The 12,691-nt window shown below is 43.1% G+C and overlaps 1 pseudogene; it reads left to right on the plus strand.

The window, feature by feature from the left end:
- LOC123396841 overlaps nucleotides 1-8,760 on the plus strand; it is a 29,141-nt pseudogene extending 20,381 nt beyond the window's left edge.
- Nucleotides 8,761-12,691: the final 3,931 nt, after the last annotated feature.

Below are 12,691 nucleotides of genomic sequence, written 5' to 3' on the forward strand. Positions count from 1 at the left end.
CCAACATGGCATACTTCAGATTCTACGGCCAAGGCATAGAAGACGACCTTCGTCTATTCTCTTTATTCTGCCGGGGTCAGGTTTTGAGTCTTACTCTAATTCACACCTCACAACGCAACCAAGAACTCCTTCTTTGCTGATCTATTTTGAACTCCTTCAAAAACTTGTCAAGGCATGCTTCTTGTTGAAACTTCTATTAAGCGCTTTCGATCTATCTCCATAGATCTTTGATGCTCAACATTCAAGTAGCGCAATCCAGGTATTCCTTTGAAAACTCCTTTCAAACAACCTTGTATGTTTTATAGAAATTCTACATTACTTCTGATCCACAATATGTCAACCACATATACTTATCAGAAATTCTATAGTGCTCCCACTCACTTCTTTGGAAATACAAGTTTCTCATAAACCTTGTACAAACCCAAAATCTTTGATCATCTCATCAAAGTGTATATTCCAATTCCGAGATGCTTGCACCGGTCCATTGAAGGATCGCTGGAGCTTGCATACTTGCTAGTATCTTTAGGATCGACAAAACCTCCTGGTTGTATCACATACAATGTTTGCTCAAGGAAACCGTCAAGGAAACAATGTTTTGACATCCTATGTGCAATATTTCATAAATAATGCAGCAACTACTAACACAATTCTAACAGACTTTTAGCATCGCTACGAGTGAGAAAGTCTCATCATAGTCAACTGTTTGATCTTGTTGGAAACATCTTTGCGACAAGTCGAGCTTTTCTTAATAGTGACTTATCACCATCATCGTCTGTCTTCCTTTTAAAGATCCATCTTTACTCAACAGTCCTATGACCATCAAGTAGTTCTTCCAAAGTCTACACTTTGTTTTCATACATGGATCCTCTCTCGGATTTCATGGCTTCCAGCCATTTGTCGGAATCCAGGCCCACCATTGCTTTCTCCATAACTGGTAGGTTCACTGTTGCTCAGCAACATGACCTCCAAGACAGGGTTACCGTACCACTCTGCAGTAGTACGCGACCTTGTCAACCTACGAGGTTTGTAGTAACTTGATCCGATGCTTGATGATCACCATCACCAGCTTTCACTTCAATTGGTGTAGGTGCCACAGGAACAACTTCCTGCGCCCTGCCACACACTGGTTGAAGTGATGGTTCAATAACCTCATCAAGTTCTACCACCCTCCCACTCAATTATTTCGAGAGAAACCTTTCCTCGAGAAAGGATCCGTTTCTAGAAACAAACACTTTGCTTTTGGATCTAAGATAGGAGATGTACCCAACTGTTTTGGATATCCTATGAAGATGCATTTATTTGCTTTGGGTTCGAGCTTATCAGACTGAAACTTTTTCACATAAGTGTCGAAGCCCCAAACTTTCAAGAAACGACAGTTTAGATTTCTCTAAACCTCAGTCTATACTGTGTCATCTCAACGGAAATACGCAGTGCCCTATTTAAAGTGAATGCGGTTGTCTCTAATGCATAACCCATAAACGATAGTGGTAATTCGATAAGAGACATCATAGCATGTACCATACCAAATAGTGCGTCGCTATGACGTTCAGACATATCATCACACCATGATGTTCCAGGTGGCATGAACTGCGAAACAATTTCCACATTGTCTTAACTGCGTACCAAAACTCGTAACTCAGATATTCATTTCTATGATCATATCGTAGATAGTTTATCCTCTTGTTACGACGAACTTCACTCCGAAACAGAATTGAACTTTTCAATATTTCAGACTTGTGATTCATTAAGTAAATACTCTTGTATCTACTCAAATCGTCATTGAAGTAAGAACATAATGATATCCACTGCGTGCCCCAGCACCAATTGGACTTCATACATCAAAATGTATCACTTCCAACAAGTTACTATCTTGTTTCATCTCAATGAAAACAAGGCCTTGCTCATGTGGTATGATTTGCATGTCACAAGTGATTCAAAATCAAGTGAGTATAAAGATCCATCAACATGGAGCCTCTTCATGCAATTTATACCAACATGACTCAAGCGGCAGTGCCACAAGTAAGTGGTACTAGCATCATTTCCTCGTATCTTTTGGCACCAATATCATGAACATGTGTAACACTACGATCGAGATTCAATAAACCATTGAAGGTGATTATTCAAGCAAATAGAGTAACCATTATTCTCTTTAAATGAATAATCGTATTGCAATAAACACGATCCAATCATGTTCATGCTTAACGCAAGCACCAAATAACAATTATTTAGGTTTAACACCAATCCCGATGGTAGAGGGAGTGTCCGACGTTTGATCATATCAACCTTGGAAACACTTCCAACACGTATCGTCACCTCGCCTTTAGCTAGTCTCCGTTTATGTCGTAGCTTTCATTTCGTGTTACTAATCACTTAGCAACCGAACCGGTATCCAATACCCTCGTGCTACTAGGAGTACTAGTAAAGTACACAGCAACATCATGTATATCAAATATACTTCTTTCGACTTTTGCGAGCCTTCTTATGTAACAAGTATCTAGAGTTGCTCCACCTCAGTGACCGTTCCCCTCATAACAGAAGCACTTAGTCCCGGGCTTGGGTTTAATCTGGGGTCTCTTCATTAGTGCAGCAACTGCTTTGCCGTTTCACGAAGTATCCCTTCTAGCCCTTGCCTTTCTCGAAACTTAGTGGTTTTACTAACCATCAACTATTGATGCTCCTTCTTGATTTCTACTCTCGCAGTGTCAAACATCGCGAATCGCTCAAGGATCATTGTATCTATCCGTGATATGTTATAGTTCATCATGAAGCTCTCACAGCTTGGTGGCAGTGACTTTGGAGAACCATCACTATCTTATCTGGAAGATCAACTCCCACTTGATTCAAGCGATTGTCGTACTCAGATAATCTGAGCACACGCTCAACGATTGAGCTTTTCTCCTTTACTTCGTGGACAAATAATTTTGTCGGAGGTCTCATACCTCTTAACAAGGGCACAAGCATGAAATCACAATTTCATCTCTTTAGAACATCTGTTATGTTCCGTGACATTTCAAAACTTCTTCGGCGCCTTGCTTCTAAGCCATTAAGTATTTTGTACTGAACTATCGTGTAGTCATCAGAAACGTGTATGTTGGATGTTCACAACATCTACAAACGACGCTCGAGGTGCAGCACACCGAGTGGTGCATTAAGGACATAAGCCTTCTGCGCAACAACGAGGACAATCCTCGGTTTCACAAACTCAGTCTGCAAAGTTTGCTACTATCAACTTTCAACTAAATTTTCTCTAGGAACATATAAAAACAGTAGAGCTATAGCGCAAGCTACATCGCAATTCGCAAATACCATTAGACTATGTTCATGACAATTAGTTCAATTAATCTTATTACTTAAGAACTCCCACTCAAAAAGTACATCTCTCTAGTCATTTGAGTGGTACATGATCCAAATCCACTATCTCAAGTCCGATCATCACGTGAGTCGAGAATAGTTTCAATGGTAAGCATCTCTATGCTAATCATATCAACTATACAATTCATGCTCGACCTTTCGGTCTCATGTGTTCCGAGGCCATGTCTGCACATGCTAGGCTCGTCAAGCTTAACCCGAGTATTCCGCGTGTGCAACTGTTTTGCACCCGTTGTATGTGAACGTTGAGTCTATCACACCCGATCATCACGTGGTGTCTCGAAACGAAGAACTGTCGCAACGGTGCACAGTCGGGGAGAACATAATTTCGTCTTGAAATTTTAGTGAGAGATCACCTCATAATGCTACCGTCGTTCTAAGCAAGATAAGGTGCATAAAGGATTAACATCACATGCAATTCATAAGTGACATGATATGGCCATCATCATGTGCTTCTTGATCTCCATCACCAAAGCACCGACACGATCTTCTTGTCACCGGCGTCACACCATGATCTCCATCATCATGATCTCCATCAACGTGTCGCCATCGGGGTTGTCGTGCTACTCATGCTATTACTACTAAAGCTGCGTCCTAGCAATATAGTAAACACATCTGCAAGCACAAACGTTAGTTTAAAGACAACTCTATGGCTCCTGCCGGTTGCCGTACCATCGACGTGCAAGTCGATATTAACTATTACAACATGATCATCTCATACATCCAATATATCACATCACATCGTTGGCCATATCACATCACAAGCATACCCTGCAAAAACAAGTTAGACGTCCTCTAATTGTTGTTGCAGGTTTTACGTGGTGACCATGGGTATCTAGTAGGATCGCATCTTACTTACGCAAACACCACAACAGAGATATATGAATTGCTATTTAACCTCATCCAAGGACCTCCTCGATCAATTCCAATTCAACTGAAGTTGGAGAAACCGACACCCGCCAGTCATCTTTGAGCAACGGAGTTACTCGTAGCGATGAAACCAGTCTCTCGTAAGCGTACGAGTAATGTCGGTCCGAGCCGCTTCGATCCAACAATACCGCGGAATCAAGAAAAGACTAAGGAGGGCAGCAAAACACACATCACCGCCCACAAAAACTTTTGTGTTCTACTCGAGATTACATCTACGCATGAACCTAGCTCATGATGCCACTGTTGGGGAACGTCGCATGGGAAACAAAAATTTTCCTACGCGCACGAAGTCCTATCATGGTGATGTCCATCTACGAGAGGGGATTTCCGATCTACGTACCCTTGTAGATTGCACAGCAGAAGCGTTAAGAAACGCGGTTGATGTAGTGGAACGTCCTCACGTCCCTCGATCCTCCCCGCGAACCGTCCCACGAACCGTCCCGCGATCCGTCCCACGATCCGCTCCGATCTAGTGCCGAACGGACGACACCTCCGCGTTCAGCACACGTACAGCTCGACGATGATCTTGACCTTCTTGATCTAGCAACAGAGACGGAGAGGTAGATGAGTTCTCCGGCAGCGTGACGGCGCTCCAGAGGTTGGTGGTGATCTAATCTCAGCAGGGCTCCGTCCGAGCTCCGCAGAAACGCGATCTAGAGGAAAAACCGTGGAGGTATGTGGTCGGGCTGCCGTGGCAAAAGTTGTCTCAAATCAGCCCTAAAACCCCACTATATATAGGAGGGAGGGAGGGGAGGAGGCAGCCTCAAAACCTAAAGGTTTGGACGAAATTGGAGGTGGAGGAGTCCTACTCCAATCCTACTTGGAGTAGGATTCCACCTTCCCACTTGGAAACTCTTTCCACCTTGTGTTTTTTCCTTCTCAAACCTTATGGGCCTTAGTGGGAACTTATTCCATCCCACTAGGGGCTGGTTTATCTCTTCCCATAGCCCATGAGACCCCTTGGGGCGTGACACCCCTCCCGATGGTCCCCGGCACCCCTCCCGGCACTCCCGGTACACTACCGATGAGCCCGAAACTTTTCTGGTGACCAAAACAGGAGTTCCTATATATCAATCTTTACCTCCGGACCATTCCGGAGCTCCTCGTGACGTCTTGGATCTCATCCGAGACTCCGAACAACATTCGGTAACCAACCATATAACTCAAATACGCATAAAACAACGTCGAACCTTAAGTGTGCAGACCCTGCGGGTTCGAGAACTGTGTAGACATGACCCGAGTGACTCCTCGGTCAATATCCAATAGCGGGACCTGGATGCCCATATTGGATCCTACATATTCTCCGAAGATCTTATCGGTTGAACCTCAGTGCCAAGGATTCATATAATCCCGAATGTCATTCCCTTTGTCCTTCGGTATGTTACTTGCCTGAGATTCGATCGTCAGTATCCGCATACCTATTTCAATCTCATTTACCGGCAAGTCTCTTTACTCGTTCCGTAATACAAGATCCCGCAACTTACACTAAGTCACATTGCTTGCAAGGCTTGTGTGTGATGTTGTATTACCGAGTGGGCCCCGAGATACCTCTCCGTCACACGGAGTGACAAATCCCAGTCTTGATCCATACTAACTCAACGGACACCTTCGGAGATACCGGTAGAGCATCTTTATAGCCACCCAGTTACGTTGTGACGTTTGATACACACAAAGTATTCCTCTGGTGTTAGTGAGTTATATGATGTCATGGTCATAGGAATAAATACTTGACACGCAGAAAACAGTAGCAACAAAATGACACGATCAACATGCTACGTCTATTAGTTTGGGTCTTAGTCCATAACATGATTCTCCTAATGATGTGATCCCGTTATCAAGTGACAACACTTGCCTATGGTCAGGAAACCTTGACCATCTTTGATCAACGAGCTAGTCAACTAGAGGCTTACTAGGGACAGTGTTTTGTCTATGTATCCACACATGCACTGTGTTTCCAATCAATACAATCATAGCATGGATAATAAATGATTATCATGAACAAAGAAATATAATAATAACTAATTTATTATTGCCTCTAGGGCATATTTCCAACACTTTTACCTTTGCTTTTTAGTCTTGTTAGTTTGCTTTCTAGTTTTTTCTTTAGAGTCCTATACCAAAAACCACAAAAAATTTAGTTACTTTGCTTTTAGTTGTCAAGCATGTTAAGGTTTGATTCTTGGAAGGAATCTGAGGTCCTAGACTTCCATCAAAGGAATGGAGAAAATATGAAGGGAGCATGGGATAGAATTTCTGAAGCACACAAAATAATTATGCCTTGGATACCCATCAAAATTGTGCTTAGAAATTTTTATCATGGTCTCTTTATATGGTGCAAACACTCTCTTGATATTATAGCTAAAGGAGATTTCTTAGAGTGTGATGAGGCAAGAGCTCTTGATATTATACATGGTCTATCTAATAATATTGTTTATAATCATGGTTATGACACTATTATAGATATACTTGCTACTATTGAAGTGAAAATAGATGCTCTAGATTTAAGAGAAAGAGAGAAACCATGGTTGATAAGGAGAAGATTTTGAAAATAGAGGATTACTGGGAACCTTTTGTTAGAATTAGCATCTCTAACCAAGACTTCCTTGCTTATTGTGATATTGGATCCATGGTTTCTACTATGCCAAAAGTTGTTTATGATTCTCTCTGGTTAGACATGGAAACTTTTCCATCTTATCATGAACATGCTAATGGTGATATTTCCGAGATCCAGGGAAAGGTAAAATATGTCCAGGTTACTATCTCTAAAAGGAGTGCAACAATTGATTTCTTGATCATGGAGCCCAACAAAGGGAATATAGTGCTTGGAAGGGACTTCCTCCGAGCCATGAGAGGCTTCATTGATTTACGTAAAGGACACATACGCTTACAAGGGAAAGTGAAAGGTACGTACCTATTACCTAGGAAAAATGAGGATGAACTTGTTGAGGATCCGTTTGAAGGTCTTTACAACTCCAACAACTTTGAAGAACTTTGATCCTCCTTCTTGCATTATGCCTAGCTCAAAGGCATAAAAGAAAGCGCTTGTTGGGAGGCAACCCAATATGTTTTTACCTTCTGTTTTAGTGGTCTTTATGTGTGTTACTACTGTAGCAACATCATTGTATCTTTATTTTTATGCTTTGTGCCAAGTTATAGCCTCCGATTGCAAGAAAGTTCAAAAATTCTGACATGCTGTCCACAAACAGATTCTGTCTGCGTGACAGAAAAAATCGAAAAAAATCACAAGATCATCTTTTTGATCTGAATTGTTTTGGAAGCATGCTCTATCTATGTAATGCCCCAAGAGTGTAACTTGCCCTATTTGGAACCTTCTGTATGTGGGTCCATCATGTCAGTGCCATGAGAGATATATACATGCGTCATTTCATGTGATGTCACCTTGTCATGTTTCCTTTGCATGCATGCATCCATTCCATTCATCCTTGTCTTTGTGTTTGTGCCTTTGTGAATCCATGTGATGATGTGGGTGTTGTTTGAAAGTAGGAAGCACTTTGTGGTTTGCAATAGGATTCAAAACAACTCCCTCTCTATTTATCTCTAGGTCAAGATTCACTTGTTCCTTCCTTGATTCAAAAGTGCCCATGTTTTAGTATGATTTCTGGTGGACGTGTTGCTATGCATTTAGTGTTTTGAAACTTTGTTTGTGAGGTGCAAATATTCACAAAACAGAGGATTAAATTCTGTTTTGTAAATATTTAGTTGCTCCAAATATTCCTTTTATATTTTATTCAAATAGCACATAATTCCTTATGACTAGGGGTATTTTTTGCTTCATTTTTAGCATCACAGTTTAGCCCGTGTATTTATTTTTATTTTGCTGGTGTTGGTTAAATAAGAAACCCCAGTGGGTTTCTTTTCCCTTAACAGACGCCAGCATGGGCCTCTCTCTCCCTCCCGAGGCCCATTCCTCCTCTGTGTTTCCTCGCGGCAGCCCAAGCGCGCACCTTCTCCTTTCTTCTAACATCGTCGTTGCCGTGCTTGCTTTTCGTCATAGCAACAGAGAGAGAGAGAGCGAGGGAGATTGACGCCGTGCATCCCATCCGCGCCCATATAGCCTCAGCGTGCGTGCCTAGTACCTAGGGTTCCGCGTTTCCCCTCCTAGCGCCGCCACCTCCCTCCATCTCCTTCTTCCTCCCCCAGGTAAATTATGTAGATTAGGGTAGCAGAGAGAGAGTAGTAGGCATCGCCGTCGTCATCCGCGCGTCCATCACCTCCGGCGCCGGCCAGCATGTCTGGGAGCTTGGGGGAAGCCTCCGCGTTCCATTTCCGTCATCGGTGAGGCCGGGAAGCGACCACACCGACGGGCAGCTCCTCCTCTCCGGCGTGTTCCCGGCGGCCCCGTTCCTGCTTCGGCTCTGCATCAGAACTTCTTCAGATCGTCTTCGCTCGCCTTTAGGCTCCTTCCTCCGATCGGCCCTCTCCATTCCTTCCTCTCGGTGAGCCTGCTCTCTTCCTCCCTTCCCCCTCGTTAGATCCGGCCTAGTTGCTCGTTGCCGTGTGTCTCTGTTATGAGAAGAGCTCGACAGTAGATGAGTGTGATGTGTTGTGCGTGTGTGTGTGGGCTCTTCGAAGCTTAGGGCAGGGGCTTCCGCAGAGCAGCAGTAGTGGTAGCGTAGGCAATCCACGCAGCGCAGCAGGAGTAGTGGCGTTAGATGATCCGCTGGTGCAACAGTAGCGGTGGAGGTCATGCTCCTGTGAGAGACGCTGCACCGTCTTTGTTCCAGGAGCAGAGAGGGATACCCAATAGGAAAAACCCTCTTCCGTGTTAAGGTTCGTAGAGCGGAGTAGTGGTTTGCAGTGTGTTGTGTGGATCAGGCGGTCGTGGGTTCGAGGCTCCGCGGTGCCACCCCCTTTTTGTGATTTGTTTCGGCATAGTAGTTGCAGGGGGTGCCTTTTCTTGTTAAACCTCTCTCCTCTGTCAAGTGCCTGTTCAGTAGCAGAGTGGTGTTGTTGCTTCTGGGGAACCAGGAAGTCCTGGGTTCGATCCCTCCCCCATTCCTTTTATTTTCTTTGCTATTTCTTTTACTGCTTTTCTTTTGTTGTTATGTAGTTGCTGTGGAGGTGCTAGAACAACATGTGTAGTTATTTTGCTTGCCTCCTACCAGTAGGTGTTCCTAGTTTTTGCTAGTAAGAGTAGTGATGCATGTGTAGGTTTGAGTGCATATGTGTTATGTGAGCTAGATGCCATGTATATGTGTGTGTATGCACTAGTTTGAATGTGAAGATGCAAGTCACCATGGTGATGTGGTGTGTTACTCATGTGATATGATGAGCTTAAGCACTAGTGTGGTGTATGTGTGTGTGTGGGTTTCCCCCCACATAACTTGTGTGTGTGATAGTGGTTCTTATGTGTGTGTGTGTGTATAGTTGATCATGTGATGTTTGTGTGTGCAAGTGTGTGTGTGTATGTGTGTGTGTGACACCCACATGCCCAAGGCATGATGTGCCTTGATGAGCACATGAGCAAGTTAGTATGTGTAGTTGTAGAGATGCTTATGTGAGTGTAAGCTAGTGTGTGTGTGATAACTAGCATGTGTAGGTGTTATTACATGTTGTGCTTGATGCATGTGTGTGTGTGGTGCTGTGCTAAGGCGCATGAGCATGAGGTCTACCCCTCATGTGCACCATTGGATATGTGAGTGTGTGCAAGTGCATGTGAAGTGATGAGCTAGTGGAAGCACATGTGATGATGCACTATTCACCTCTATGTGATTCCATGTTATTTTCTTCTTAGCTTTGTGCTCTTTTGTTCTATGCAAGTGCCTATGTATTATATATGTTTTTGGGGTAGAATCATCCCAAGAATCCAGTGGTGGGTTCAGATTCCACTTTGGAACACTTTCTTGAATGTCATATTTCTGTTTTGTTCAATGTTTAGAGCTTGGTTCCATGTGATGTGATGAGCCTAAGAGGTTGATTCCTTGTTGTGGCAGTAATGGGTGAACCCCTCTATAGCATGGTGGTTTTGTTTATGCTTAGGAATTCATATGTGCAAGTTGTGCCTAGTCAAAGTAGGCATGTGGCTGAAAATTCCAGTTTAGTGAAAATCTGTGATTTTCACTAAGTGTGAGAAACTGCTGTTATTTTCTTCCCTTGTAGTTGTGCTTGTAGAAGTTTATGTGTTGGGAATCAGCCCCTGCAATCAACTGAGAAGTTGTAACTTTTGTGTTTTTCTAGCTCTCTGTCAATTTTCATTCCATTTGGCTCCCTGTAGATATTGTTTTGGGTGCTGTCAAAATGCTTCAGAGCATAAACAACTAGTGAGAAACTGAGAATTTCACTAAGTCATTGAAAACTGATATTTTTGTCCAAGTTAGCAGCTGTAGAACTTTCTGTGTGTAACTCCTTTGTATTATATTTTTGCTCATGCTTGTAGTACTTTTGAATAGCTTCTGCCACATATCTTAGTTGGCACATTGGGGTGGCTGTAGGTGCTTTGCATGTAGTTCTCAAACTGCTATGATGCTGTTTAGGACACATTGTGTAGTTTTGATGTTTTGATGCTTGTGAGTGCATAGTTGATGGTGTGGTGATATTCCTTGAACCACCCCATCCATACTTCTTATTTTTGTGATTTGGCAACCTGGGAATACCAGAAGTATGCCATTGGAGTGTGTTGTGTTGGATTTGACCCGTAGGACTCCATTTCTTGTTTCTTGTTTCCGGATGATCCGTAGCTCCATTCGTAACGTTCTTTATATGTTTTTGCATCATTTTCGCGTGATGAATCTGTTCATGTTATCCCCATGCATGTAAAGATAGCTTAGAGTGCAGTTCTGTCCAGAAGTTGTTTTTACTTCTCATGCATGTGCAAGTGACTAGAATAGAGATGCATGTTCATTTTCATCTCATGCATCATGTGCTTGTTGCATCTTGTGGTGCTGTTGTTCATTGGATGCTATTCTTATGTTGGGTAGCCCCAGGATCAGAGAACGAGTACGTGGATCCGGGAGAGTACGTGCAGGACGAACAAGTGCAGTTCCAACCTGAGGACATCACAGGCAAGATGATATGATCTTGATTCCATCTCTAGACTTGTTATGCTAGATTCACGTTTCCTTCGTCATATGCTCGCTGCCTACCACTGAAATAATTGCCTCCTGATATTTCCATGAAATCCAAACACCTTTCCCCGCCTAGCAAATCTTGAATGCCTAAGTAGGCTTGCTCAGCTACTAATGTTAGCGTTGCTAGTTGCAGGTGCAGTTGTCTCATGTGATAACATGAGTTTGATATCATTATGTTAAATCTGTTATTTAATTAATGTACCTATATACTTGGTAAATAACGGAAGGCCTAGCCTTTTGCCGGGTGTTTTGTTCCGTTATTGCCGCCATAGTTTCAGGCTACCGGTGTTTGATTCCATAACTGATCGCTCCTAACACGTTCGGGGTTGTTATGGGGACCCCCTTGATAAATCGTATAGTGTTAAGACTTGTTCGGAAGGAGCCAACATTGGTGTTAATTTGCTAATCACTTAATAATAATCTGCATAGGGAATAGCTACGCCGAGGAATTAATCAACAACCCGGGCCAGTGCTCCTCATGAGTGTTGGTCCAAAATGGACAGACTGCAGGGCCACCACAGGGGAACTTGAGGTTTGGTTCCTGTAGGCTTTTCCATCCTTCGTGTCCTGAGACTGAGATACGCGGCTCTTAACAGGGTCGTCGACACGACTGGAGGTCCTGCTAGAGTTGTCTTACCTTAGCGATATTTCTTGCGTATAGGAATCCCGGTGAAGCTTTGGTTCTCCCCAGAGTTGAGGTTTTCCTCTAAGGGTTCCGACGAGATCAGGAGATACGTGATAGAGGATTACTTTGCGGCCCATGACCGTTTGTGATGGACTAGTTGGAGCACCCGTGTAGGTTTTAATCTTTCAGAAAGCCGTGCCCACGGTTATGTGGCAACTTGGAATATTTGTTAACATCCAGTTATAGATAACTTGAACATAATCTAATAAAATTGCCAACTGTGTGCGTAACCGTGACTGTCCCCTTAGAAGACCTCTCTTCGAAGGGGAACACGGTGGGGTTATGATTGACGTAAGTAGGTGTTCAGGATCACTTAGTGATCAGCTAGACTTCGCCCGCTAGTATAGACCACCATCAATAACTTGTGTGTTCTTCATGTTTGCATAGCTACTATCATGCTTAGCTCTTGTCTTTCATGCCAATCTTCTTATGAGGTTTTATTTAGGTTGATTTTGGAACTCTCTTGAGTTATCATGCTCATCTTGTTTAGAGAATTGGCTTTTTGCACTGTGTTGTGTGTATTGCATGAGTAGGTAATTGAGGTTGCTATTTAAGTATAGTAGTAACTTGCAATAGTTTTGAGATATTGATTTGAGTAATGTTTGGACTATTGGTGCCA

This window comes from Hordeum vulgare, chromosome 5H (assembly GCF_904849725.1).
Source record: "Hordeum vulgare subsp. vulgare chromosome 5H, MorexV3_pseudomolecules_assembly, whole genome shotgun sequence".
NCBI lineage: Eukaryota > Viridiplantae > Streptophyta > Magnoliopsida > Poales > Poaceae > Hordeum > Hordeum vulgare.